This window comes from Palaemon carinicauda, chromosome 25 (genome assembly GCF_036898095.1).
Source record: "Palaemon carinicauda isolate YSFRI2023 chromosome 25, ASM3689809v2, whole genome shotgun sequence".
Lineage (NCBI taxonomy): Eukaryota > Metazoa > Arthropoda > Malacostraca > Decapoda > Palaemonidae > Palaemon > Palaemon carinicauda.
The window spans coordinates 100,755,334-100,765,799 of record NC_090749.1 but is presented as its reverse complement, the minus strand read 5'-3'; the positions used below and the strand labels follow the sequence as shown (position 1 = coordinate 100,765,799).

At 37.7% G+C, this 10,466-nt stretch overlaps 1 long non-coding RNA gene across 1 annotated transcript in view; it reads right to left on the bottom strand.

Annotated features, from left to right (window-relative positions):
- Window positions 1–1,111: 1,111 nt before the first annotated feature.
- Window positions 1,112–10,466, bottom strand: part of LOC137619293 (uncharacterized) — a 61,170-nt gene continuing 51,815 nt past the window's right edge. The window contains exon 4 of the long non-coding RNA XR_011039895.1: window positions 1,112–1,545. This is a non-coding gene — a long non-coding RNA (uncharacterized lncRNA). The remainder of the gene's footprint in view (window positions 1,546–10,466) is intronic.

The following is a 10,466-nucleotide window of genomic DNA, read 5'->3' as shown; positions in this document are numbered from 1 at the left end:
AAGTTTTGAGATGAAGATAAAACACCTGCATAGCGAAAGCTCAAAACTAGAATAGTGTACTTCACCAAATAGTTGTGAAAACAAATCCAGTTAGTAACAGCGTATTAGTAAGTCTTGCCGGGAGCCCAACAGAGAGAAAATTGGTTCTGTGTTTACATTGAGTACTGAGTACCTGCTAGACAGATGGCGCTGTTGATGTACACCCCTACCTGCATAGCGATCACTGGCGTATTTTGAACGTAGAGTTTTCCTTCGAGCAACAGAGTTGCAGCCTATATAATCACCGGCTAAGTTTAATATTGAAAAATTAAAGATTTGAGAAAACAAGAAATGTTCACAAGTTGAACAACCCCATAAAAATACTAAGTCCCCAGGAACTGGTTATTCAGTAAGGCCCCAATCCTTTTTCTTTAAATAAAATACTATCCCATCAGGTTTATGATGTAAACCTTTATATCCAATCATATCAAGACAGAGCCTTTACAGTCAGGGTACATAAAAAAGCTTCAGGCTAAGGAGAACCCTGCAACATTGCGGTTCACTATCTACACGGTAAGTCAGCAGGGTCTGGACATAAATCTCTGACTACCTACTGATAAAGTATACCCAAACACAGGGCTTATTTAGTTAAATTGTCCATTGTATATACACACATATACCAAGGCACTTCCCCCAATTTTGGGGGGTAGCCGACATCAACAAATGAAACAAAACAAAAAGGGGACCTCTACTCTCTACGTTCCTCCCAGCCTGACAAGGGACTCAACCAAGTTTGGCTGGTACTGCTAGGGTGCCACAGCCCACCCTACCCCATTATCCACCACAGATGAAGCTTCATAATGCTGAATCCCCTACTGCTGCTACCTCCGCGCTCATCTAAGGCACCGGAGGAAGCAGCAGGGCCTACTGGAACTGTGTCACAATCGCTTGCCATTCATTCCTATTTCTAGCACGCTCTCTTGCCTCTCTCACATCTATCCTCCTATCACCCAGAGCTTCCTTCACTCCATCCATCCACCCAAACCTTGGCCTTCCTCTTGTACTTCTCCCATCAACCTTTGCATCCAATGTACCATCACCAATACCTTATCAAAAGGGGTCATTTCAGGTCCCGTAGCTCTAATCTCCAAAAAAGTTGTCCTTAATACTATAGGTTGACAGCCATTAGTCAAATGGCTTAATGTGATGAATATGGTTTCTTCATACACTTAATAACAATATGAGAATTAACCACTGCATTTACTTATGAGCTGCCCATGTTACACACTACAGTATTTACAGTCTTTATAAACCAATACCTGATAAGAGGCAGAAAGCGTGACGGGAACTCAACTGTCAGTGATAAGACTGATCACACAATAGACTTCATATCATACGTAACCCACAACTGCAGTCTAAAAGACGAGTCAGTCATCTGGTTACGTCGGCAGATGAAACTAAGGGCCTTGACAGTGGGTCCTGCCATTGGCAGGATTCTTAGTATTTCGAAATCTGAAAGACTGAGCTCTAAAAGCTGATCCTTGCTGGGTGCAGGGTGCCATTACTCTGTAAAAACAAAGTAAGGGGGTCATGAAACAAGGCATAAAGAGCTCACAATATTTACAGAATATAAAAACAAATAAAAAATAGACTATAGTATAATTTGTATTTTCCCTAACTACACATTTTTTTTACAGTGTTTGCTAAAACGTCGCCCCATAAAGGAGCCTACCATTCAAATCTCCGAGTAAAAGAAAAGGTTGAGGGAGCTGTTGAATCACCTCTATTAAATTATCATACAAAATTTTATCATTCTATGCAAGTGAATAGAGCAAATTGTATATTTTCTCCCTATATTCATTTGAACAACCGCTGCCGGCAGAGATGTACGAAGACAAATGTATTTGGAGAACATCTTGACGAACATACGTAAGACTTCCGCCATGGCTCACTGCTCGTTGATCACATGGTGTCCTGTAGCTAACATACTCTCGAGGACAAGCAGTATTAGTATCGAGCTTGAACTCCTGTAGACATAGAATTATAGGGGATTGCTTGTGAATGAGGAGCTTAAGTTCTTCACATTTGGCCCTTAAACCCTGACAATTCCATTGCAAAATGGAAGAAAAAACTGTGGTTTATTTTTTGGAAGACACCTTGGATGAAGTCTTCCCATTAGCAATTTCATTGGATGAAGTCTTCCCATTAACAATTTCTGATCTAACACTGTTTCCCAGAGGTTTCCCATAGTTTATTTTTTGGAAGACACCTTGGATGAAGTCTTCCCATAAGCAATTTCTGATCCAACACTGTTTCCCAGATGTTTCTTTCGAGAGGGTCTTGATATATTGGGTTCACATTTGCCTTTTTCTTTAGATCCTTTTCATCCAATTGTTGATCGGTGTCAATGACCTTAGATGTCAGGATGCCAGAAAACTTTCAATCAATCAATCTAACTGTTGAGTGGGATGATGGACCTCAACTTGAATTTCTGATTTAAGTTGTCTTCCATTTGATCAGGAACATCAACAGACAAAAACATCAAATTTATTCGATGTCATAACTTTAATGTTTCTTGTGGAAGGGGGCGAGAGAGATGGAGGTCTCTCCCTCTTTTGCGATTAATAGCTGGTGAGCTAACCAAGTTTTTACTTTACTTTACTTGCTTTAAGGGCTGCTTATCTGGTCCTGTACAGCAGGGGAACCCTAATTTCTACCAGACCCCCATAGTCATTTTATGATGTTCATTCAGGAGCATTTAACATCTCACAATGGGCATTGTTCGCTTACTGTTAGATCATCACTGTTAATACACTAGCCAAATAAGAAAGTCTTCAGTTTCCTCTTGAAAGCCTTAATATCTCCAATTATTCGGATGTCTCGCGGGAGCCTATTGTATGGTCACGGGGCCACATATTAAAAGGCTCTATAGCCTACAGCAGGCATTTATCTAGGTTCTACTAGTTTGAAACCATCTGTAACTATTCTCGTATCAGGACGATTTGTTGGCTACACAATATGTAGCAATTCTCTTAGATATTTTGGATGACCGGTTCTGATAACTTGGTGAGGTTATGGTGCATATTCTAAATTTAATTCTCATTTTAATAGGCAGCTAATGTAGATCAATTAGTATAAGGGTGATCTTTTCTCTAGGTGGAAAACCTTTTTTCAGTCTTGCTCCTCTGTATATTATGTTTTGTAATTTTTTACGTTGCACTTTTGGTAGATTGTAGTCGATGGAGTTACAGTAGTCAATTCTAGCAATCACACTGTTTATCACAAGTTTCTTTACGGAACATTCACCCAGGTACTTTTTTATGAAAGCAATATCTCTTTGATGATAACCAGCAGTTTTTACTACATTATTTATTTGGGTATTGAGAGACAAGATGCAGTCAAGGAATACACCTAGATCACGAACTTTATTAGATATCGGCAATGAGTCATTATCTCCCACACTTCTCAGTGTTTCTCTTTCCCACCATCATTAACTCAGTTTTGTTCTCATTTCATTTTAGTTGTTTAATTGTCATCCATTATCTAACACCTTCAAGGATTCAGTTTAGAGTTTCATTAAATAATCTATGGAGAAGTAAAATTGTCATCTGCAAATAGTTTGAACTTCACACCTTTGTAGTACAGTACAGTATTTTCAATAGACCGATAGCATAGATGCAGAATAAGATTGGGCTAAGTAGACTCCCCTGGGGTACATCTCTGTTTAAAGGTTCATATGATGAATAAGAGTTTCCAATTTGCATCCAGTCATTTCTACCAACCAAGTAATCTTTTAGGTATTTGAAAGCTTGATCTTCAAAGCCAATGAACCGTAGATCATTTAGTAGCAGTTCATGCACAACTGTATCAAAAGCAGCACTAAAATAGAGTAATATTAAAATACCACATTTACTTTTATCCATCATTTCTAACACATCATTTACAAGGGAGCAGATGGCTGTCTCCATAGAGTATAGTTTTCTGTAAGCAGATTGGTTGTCTGGAAAAATCTTCTATCAAATCTAAGTGACTGACTATCTGTTCAAGAATTACGTATTCTAGCACTTTTGAAACAAATAGATTCGAAATAGGTCTGTAGAGCTTAATTCTAGGTAATCTCATTAATTTTATCTGCGTATCTGTGTATATCATTAATCTGATGTTGAATATTTACCAATGACCTGGTTATATTTTTAATTTTCTTTTTAAAGAATACTAAAAGATTATTTACTAGTTCCTGGTCACTGTATCCATCAGGTAGCTTTTTCTTAATTACATTTCTCCTGATACCACTTAGGAGACGATATAACTTATTTACGTCTGTTGCTGCTTCGCGGATCTTTCTCTTATAGCATTCACTATTTTACCTTCTTAGTAGGCAGCTGCACTGATACATAGCAGTTTTGTACTCTACCCATGTAATTTCAGTTTTTAACCGATTCCACTTTCTTTCTTTACATCTTTTTTCTCTCTTTTTCACTAAAGTCTCTCCATCAAAACAAGGAGATTGGTCTTTAACAGTTATAGTGGGCACATGGTATCATATTTACTTTTACTCACTTTATTATAAGTGGTCATAAGACAATTAGCACACTTAGCTCCTAACAGACGTTGGTCATCATGATCACAGGGAATGTCGATAGTGTTTATGTTAACTACTTGTTTAGTTGTCTGTGTACATACTGTTATCTGAATGTTTATGATAACTACTTGTTTAGTTGTTTGTGTACATACTGTTACCTGAAAACAACTTAACTACTTTACTGTAAATATCCAATCCATTGTAACATTACTCATATGATATTTATCTGTTGTTTACTATGACTATAAAACTGTAAATAAGTTGGTCAGTGTATAAAAAGATTCTGAAGGAATAGGAATAAAGCACAGCACGCAGTTTTGGAGTTTTATATTTCTACCAAAGAAAATCAACATGGTGGCAGCGGTTATTTAAAGAATCCAAAAGAAAAAAAAAAGAGAAGCCTATTGATACAAATCGTGTTTTCCTGAAGAAAATGGCTGAATCTGTGTTTCGTTTGCCTCCACCATTAGACCCTTTGGATGATAATCTTGCTGATACTTTCAAAAAATGGAGGAGACAAGTGGACATCTACATGACAGCAAGCGGAGCTAGTTTGAAACCCAAGAAAACAAAGGTTGCAATTATACTCCATTGCGCAGGACCACAAATGGTCGAAATATTTGACCAGTTTAATTTTGAAACAGAGGAGCAGAAAGATAATCCTGATGATGTAATTAGGAAATTAGAAGAGTATTGTTGTCCTCGTACCAGTGAAGTGTTACAGTCCTTCAGGTTTTGGAAAATTTCATACAAACAGCCATTTAATTCATTTTTGATAGAACTCAAGGTTCAGGCCGATAAATGTAATTTTCAAGAAAAAGAGCGAATGATAAGGGATAAAATTGTGTTCTCAGTGACAGGGAAACTACAAGAGCTGCTACTTCGAGAAAGAAACTTAAATTTAGAAAAAGCTGTCGAGATATGTTTGGCTTATGAAGCAACCGTTAATTGTGCTAAAGAGATGTGCGAAGTTGGCTCTGAGAATGTTAATAAGGTGAACAATTGGAGAACCAAAGCTACTGATAGTTCCTTTAATAAGGATTTTTCGGACTCAAAAAATATGGACAGGTATGCCGTGAAGTGTCGATTTTGTGGGTATAAGCATGAATTTGAAAAATTAAAATGCCCAGCATGGGGAAAAGTCTGTGAAGCATGTAAAGGAAGAAACCATTTCAAGGCTGTGTGTAAGAAAACAGTTAAAATTGTTAAAGAGAAGAACGAAGAAGCAGATGAAGGCTACGATCATTACATGTGGATGGCACCGGTTGAAATGAAAAATTCTAATAGATTAACTGCATTACTAATAGTAAACGATACCGAGGTTAGATTTCATTTGGATACGGGTGCTGACGTGAATGCAATATGTCAAAGGTATGTCAAAAAGGATCAAGTGCGACCAACGTCTGTGAAACTCGCCATGTGGAATAAATCCAAGCTTTCGCCCATTGGCGAGACGACATTGAATGTGAAGAACCCCAAAAATGATGAAATTAGAAGTGTAACCTTCATTGTGGTTTCAAATGACCTAATGTGTTTACTTGGGTCAAAGACATGTCAAGAGATGGGATTCGTGTTTGTCAATGGTAAAGCATTTGTATCAAAAATTGACATTGACCATGAGATGAGCAACCTTGGTGACCTTGGAGAGGTTAAACTTAATGTAGATTCTGCATTACCAGCAAGAATATTACCGTGCCGACGTTTACCAATGATTACCCCCTTTGGTAGATATCGATGGGCTCGTTTACCTTTCGGGCTGAAGGTGAGCAGTGAAATATTTCAGCGAAAATTGAATGAGGCATTGGAGGGGCTTCGGGGTGTATACTGTGTAGCTGATGATATTGTGGTCGTTGGTTTTGGAAATGAGGAACACAACGCAATGCGTGATCACGAACAAAATCTTCAGTCACTACAGAAGCGTTGTCAAGAAAAAAAGATCAAACTAAATGAAGAGAAATCGGTTTATAGAAAAAAGGAAATCGCATTCATGGGACATCGTTTAACATCAGCTGGTGTGACGGTTGATGAAAATAAGGTAAAGGCCATTAAAGAAATGCCTGCCCCCACCGATATTTCAGGAATTCGGAGGTTTTGTGGAATGGTACAATATCTATCAAGGTTTTTACCAAATCTGGCTGATGATTTAGAACCTATCCGAGAGCTGACAAGAAAGAACTCAAAGTTTGAATGGAATGATAAGTGCACTCGCGCTTTCTCAGTGATCAAAGAAAAGGTCACCTGTACACCAGTTCTAGCTTATTTTGATCAAAGTAAGGAGCTTGTATTACAGGTTGACAGCAGCAAGGATGGTATTGGTGCAGTCATTATGCAGGAAGGACGTCCGATAGAATACGCATCAAGGACCTTAGCTAGAAGCGAACGTAACTGGGCTCAGATTGAAAAGGAAGCTCTTGCTGTGGTTTTTGGTTTAGAGCGATTTGACCAGTATACTTTTGGGCGACGTGTTATTGTTCATAATGACCATAAGCCTCTTTCTTGTATCCTCGAAAAGCCATTAAGTCAAGCTCCAATGCGTTTACAAGTTTTAATGATGAGATTGAACCGGTACGACGTCGAATATCAGTACAAAAGCGGAAAAAGCCTATTGTTAGCCGATACCCTTAGCAGGGCCTGCCCAAAAGAGGAAAATAGAGACACATTGGTAAGGATGATAGATTCACTGAAAAATTACCCCGATTCAATTTTAAAGGAAGTAAGAGACGCCACCACAAACGACGAAGAGCTGCAAGAATTATTGTCTGTAATCAAGGAAGGATGGCCTGATCGCAAAGACATAATTCCCGAAGTATTAAAACCTTACTTCGATTTTAGAGATTCCATGAGTTACCAAGACGGCATCATTCTAAAGGGAACTCTTATACTGATTCCTCGTAAACTACGAGATTCAATTAAAACGAAGCTTCATGTAGCTCATCTTGGTTACGATAGCATGATGCGACGAGCAAGAGATGCAATATTTTGGCCAGGGATGTCGAAAGAAATAAAGCAAATGGCCAATTCATGTGACATTTGCCAGCAGTATAAACCTCGAAACCAGAAGGAATCGTTGATGGATGTTAATGACGGAGGCAGACCCTGGAATAAAATCGGACTAGATTTGTTTGAGATTGTTGGAAGAAATTATTTAGTCATTGTTGATTATTATTCCTCATTCACTGAAGTAGAGTTTTTAACGTCAACAACTTCAAATCATGTTATAGCGATAATCAAGAAGATGTTTGCTAGATACGGTATTCCTACCCAATTAGTGTCCGATGGAGGACCACAATTCAGCTCGTTTCAGTTTAAGGTTTTTGTTAAAGAGTGGGGTATAGAGCACCGGATGTCATCTCCTGGACATCCTCAAGGAAATGGGAAGGCTGAAGCGGCAGTTAAAATTGTAAAAAATATGATGAAGAAGACGCATGCAGATGGAAAAGATCAATATTTGGCGTTACTAGAGCTGAGAAATACACCACGTCAAGACTCTAACTTGAGTCCAGCTCAGATGATGTTTGGACGTAAATTACGGTCGATAATTCCTGAAATTATGAACAATGACAATCCAGTTTCTCAAAAAAGGGAAACACGGAGAGAATCCATAAAGAAATATTATGATAAAACTGCAAGAGATATGACACCATTAAACGAGGGGCAACCTGTATATTATCAAAATCCAGACAAGAAAGGTTGGGAAAAGGGGCTCATTAGCCATGCACAAGGAAACCGATCCTATGTAATTGAGGGAAAGGAAGGAGGAATTTATAGAAGAAATAGAATCCATATCTGTCCAACTACACAGGATTCATCGGCAATACCAGAAATGGAAGAAACTAGTAAATTGAGGGAAACCAACGTTAATGATGAACAAACAAGCTATCATCCTGTTTGCGACATGCCTAAATTGCCAAGAAGATCAGCTCGTCTACAGGAAAAGATGAAGGGAGAATGATTTATTGTATTATATTTGATTGTTTACAATGTATCCTACTTGTTCCTTATTTTATGTTATATCAATTTGTTTACTTTCTTATTTTTGTCAAAACCCAAAGAAAGGGGGATGTTTATGTTAACTACTTGTTTAGTTGTCTGTGTACATACTGTTATCTGAATGTTTATGATAACTACTTGTTTAGTTGTTTGTGTACATACTGTTACCTGAAAACAACTTAACTACTTTACTGTAAATATCCAATCCATTGTAACATTACTCATATGATATTTATCTGTTGTTTACTATGACTATAAAACTGTAAATAAGTTGGTCAGTGTATAAAAAGATTCTGAAGGAATAGGAATAAAGCACAGCACGCAGTTTTGGAGTTTTATATTTCTACCAAAGAAAATCAACAGATAGCATCGTTTATTTTCTTTGCAACTTCTTCAATAAATACAGTAGGAGAAATATTTGATTTCTTTCTAAGTTTATTTAACAGAACAAATGCCCAGTACTGCAATAAACTGTCAAAACAAACTATGGTACTTAACATTGGTAAAGGTGAAGTAGCAACGTCAGTCATGTTGAATTAACGACAAACACTTGTGAAAAAACACTTATCAAAACACTACCGACTTATCTGGCAAGTCCAAAACAGAAGGATGTCCTAGAGAGTGCGCGTGGTAGGTGTCGGTGGGGTAGTCCAACTGTGTTCTCTAGGGCCTGTCACAGCCCTCCCCATTGATGAAGGGACTATCTAAATGGAAGTCAGCCTGTCAATAGTGGTTTTCGCACGCCCTTGTTAAATATACGACACCTACAAGGTGTTCGCGCGAGGGTTGTAACCTCTGCATTCCATGCTTTTATCTTTCTCTAGTATATTTGGAAGATTTATATTAGAAAAGGTACAAAGAAGGATTTTCACCAGCCGTCACAGGCCTCTTCCCAGAAATAGATTTTTCCTTCGTCAAAATCCCTTTTTCTTTACTACTGTATGTTTCTGTAAAGATGGACTAAATGTAATAAGTTTGTGCACTGGGCAGATAATACATTTCTCTCCAACATTTATATCAGATACAATGTTATTCTTTCCATCACTCAAAACTGGGTCCAACGTATGCCCAGTTAAAGTAGTTGTACCGTCAACATTATTCACTAATCGATATGATTCTAATAACTCGCTAAATACCAGACCGTCAAGATTCGATGCGTCATCCATCCAAAGATGAAAGTCTCCACAAATAACTAATTCCTTTTCCTCCATGATAATCATCTCAATGAGTTCACTGAATTCTTCAAAGATACTAGTATTTGTTCTCAGAGGTTTGAGGACTGTTACAAAGGATATTTTTCTCCTTTTTTTGCAAAAAGTTTATCTCTATATATTCAAAGACTGTTACACTAGTTCTTTTTAACATTTTGATATATGAGTAACCTATATGAATAGAGAGTCCAACACCCCCCACCAAGATCTACCCTCTCTCGGAATGTGAAAGAAGTTATGTGTGTGGGGGGGGGGGGTCATTTCAGTGATCTTAGTCTTGTCAAAGTTATTTAACCAAGTTTCAGACAATGCTAGTATGTTAAAGTATTTCCCGTTTATCCATTCTCAAATTTGGATAGTTTCATTGAAGTAGCCACAGTTTATGACATCCTTAGTATCCAAGATCAGTATTTTCTACTAGTCTTTTCAATTCCAACTCAAAAGCTTTGCAATCGCTTGAATTTACATTTTTTTTGTTCGAGTTAATGCAATTAATACACTTTGGCATCTGTGAGTTACATTCCTTGGTGGAATGTTTTCCTGAACATTTCCCGCAGATTTTATCATCAGTTTTAAACTTGTAATGTTTTTTGAGACGTCCATACCTCTGACAGTGGTGGCAGGTGATTGCGTGCTATCTATCAGGAATGTCATAAGTACCCCATTGCAACATAACTTTTTCCTGATTATCGTGAATAGCCTTT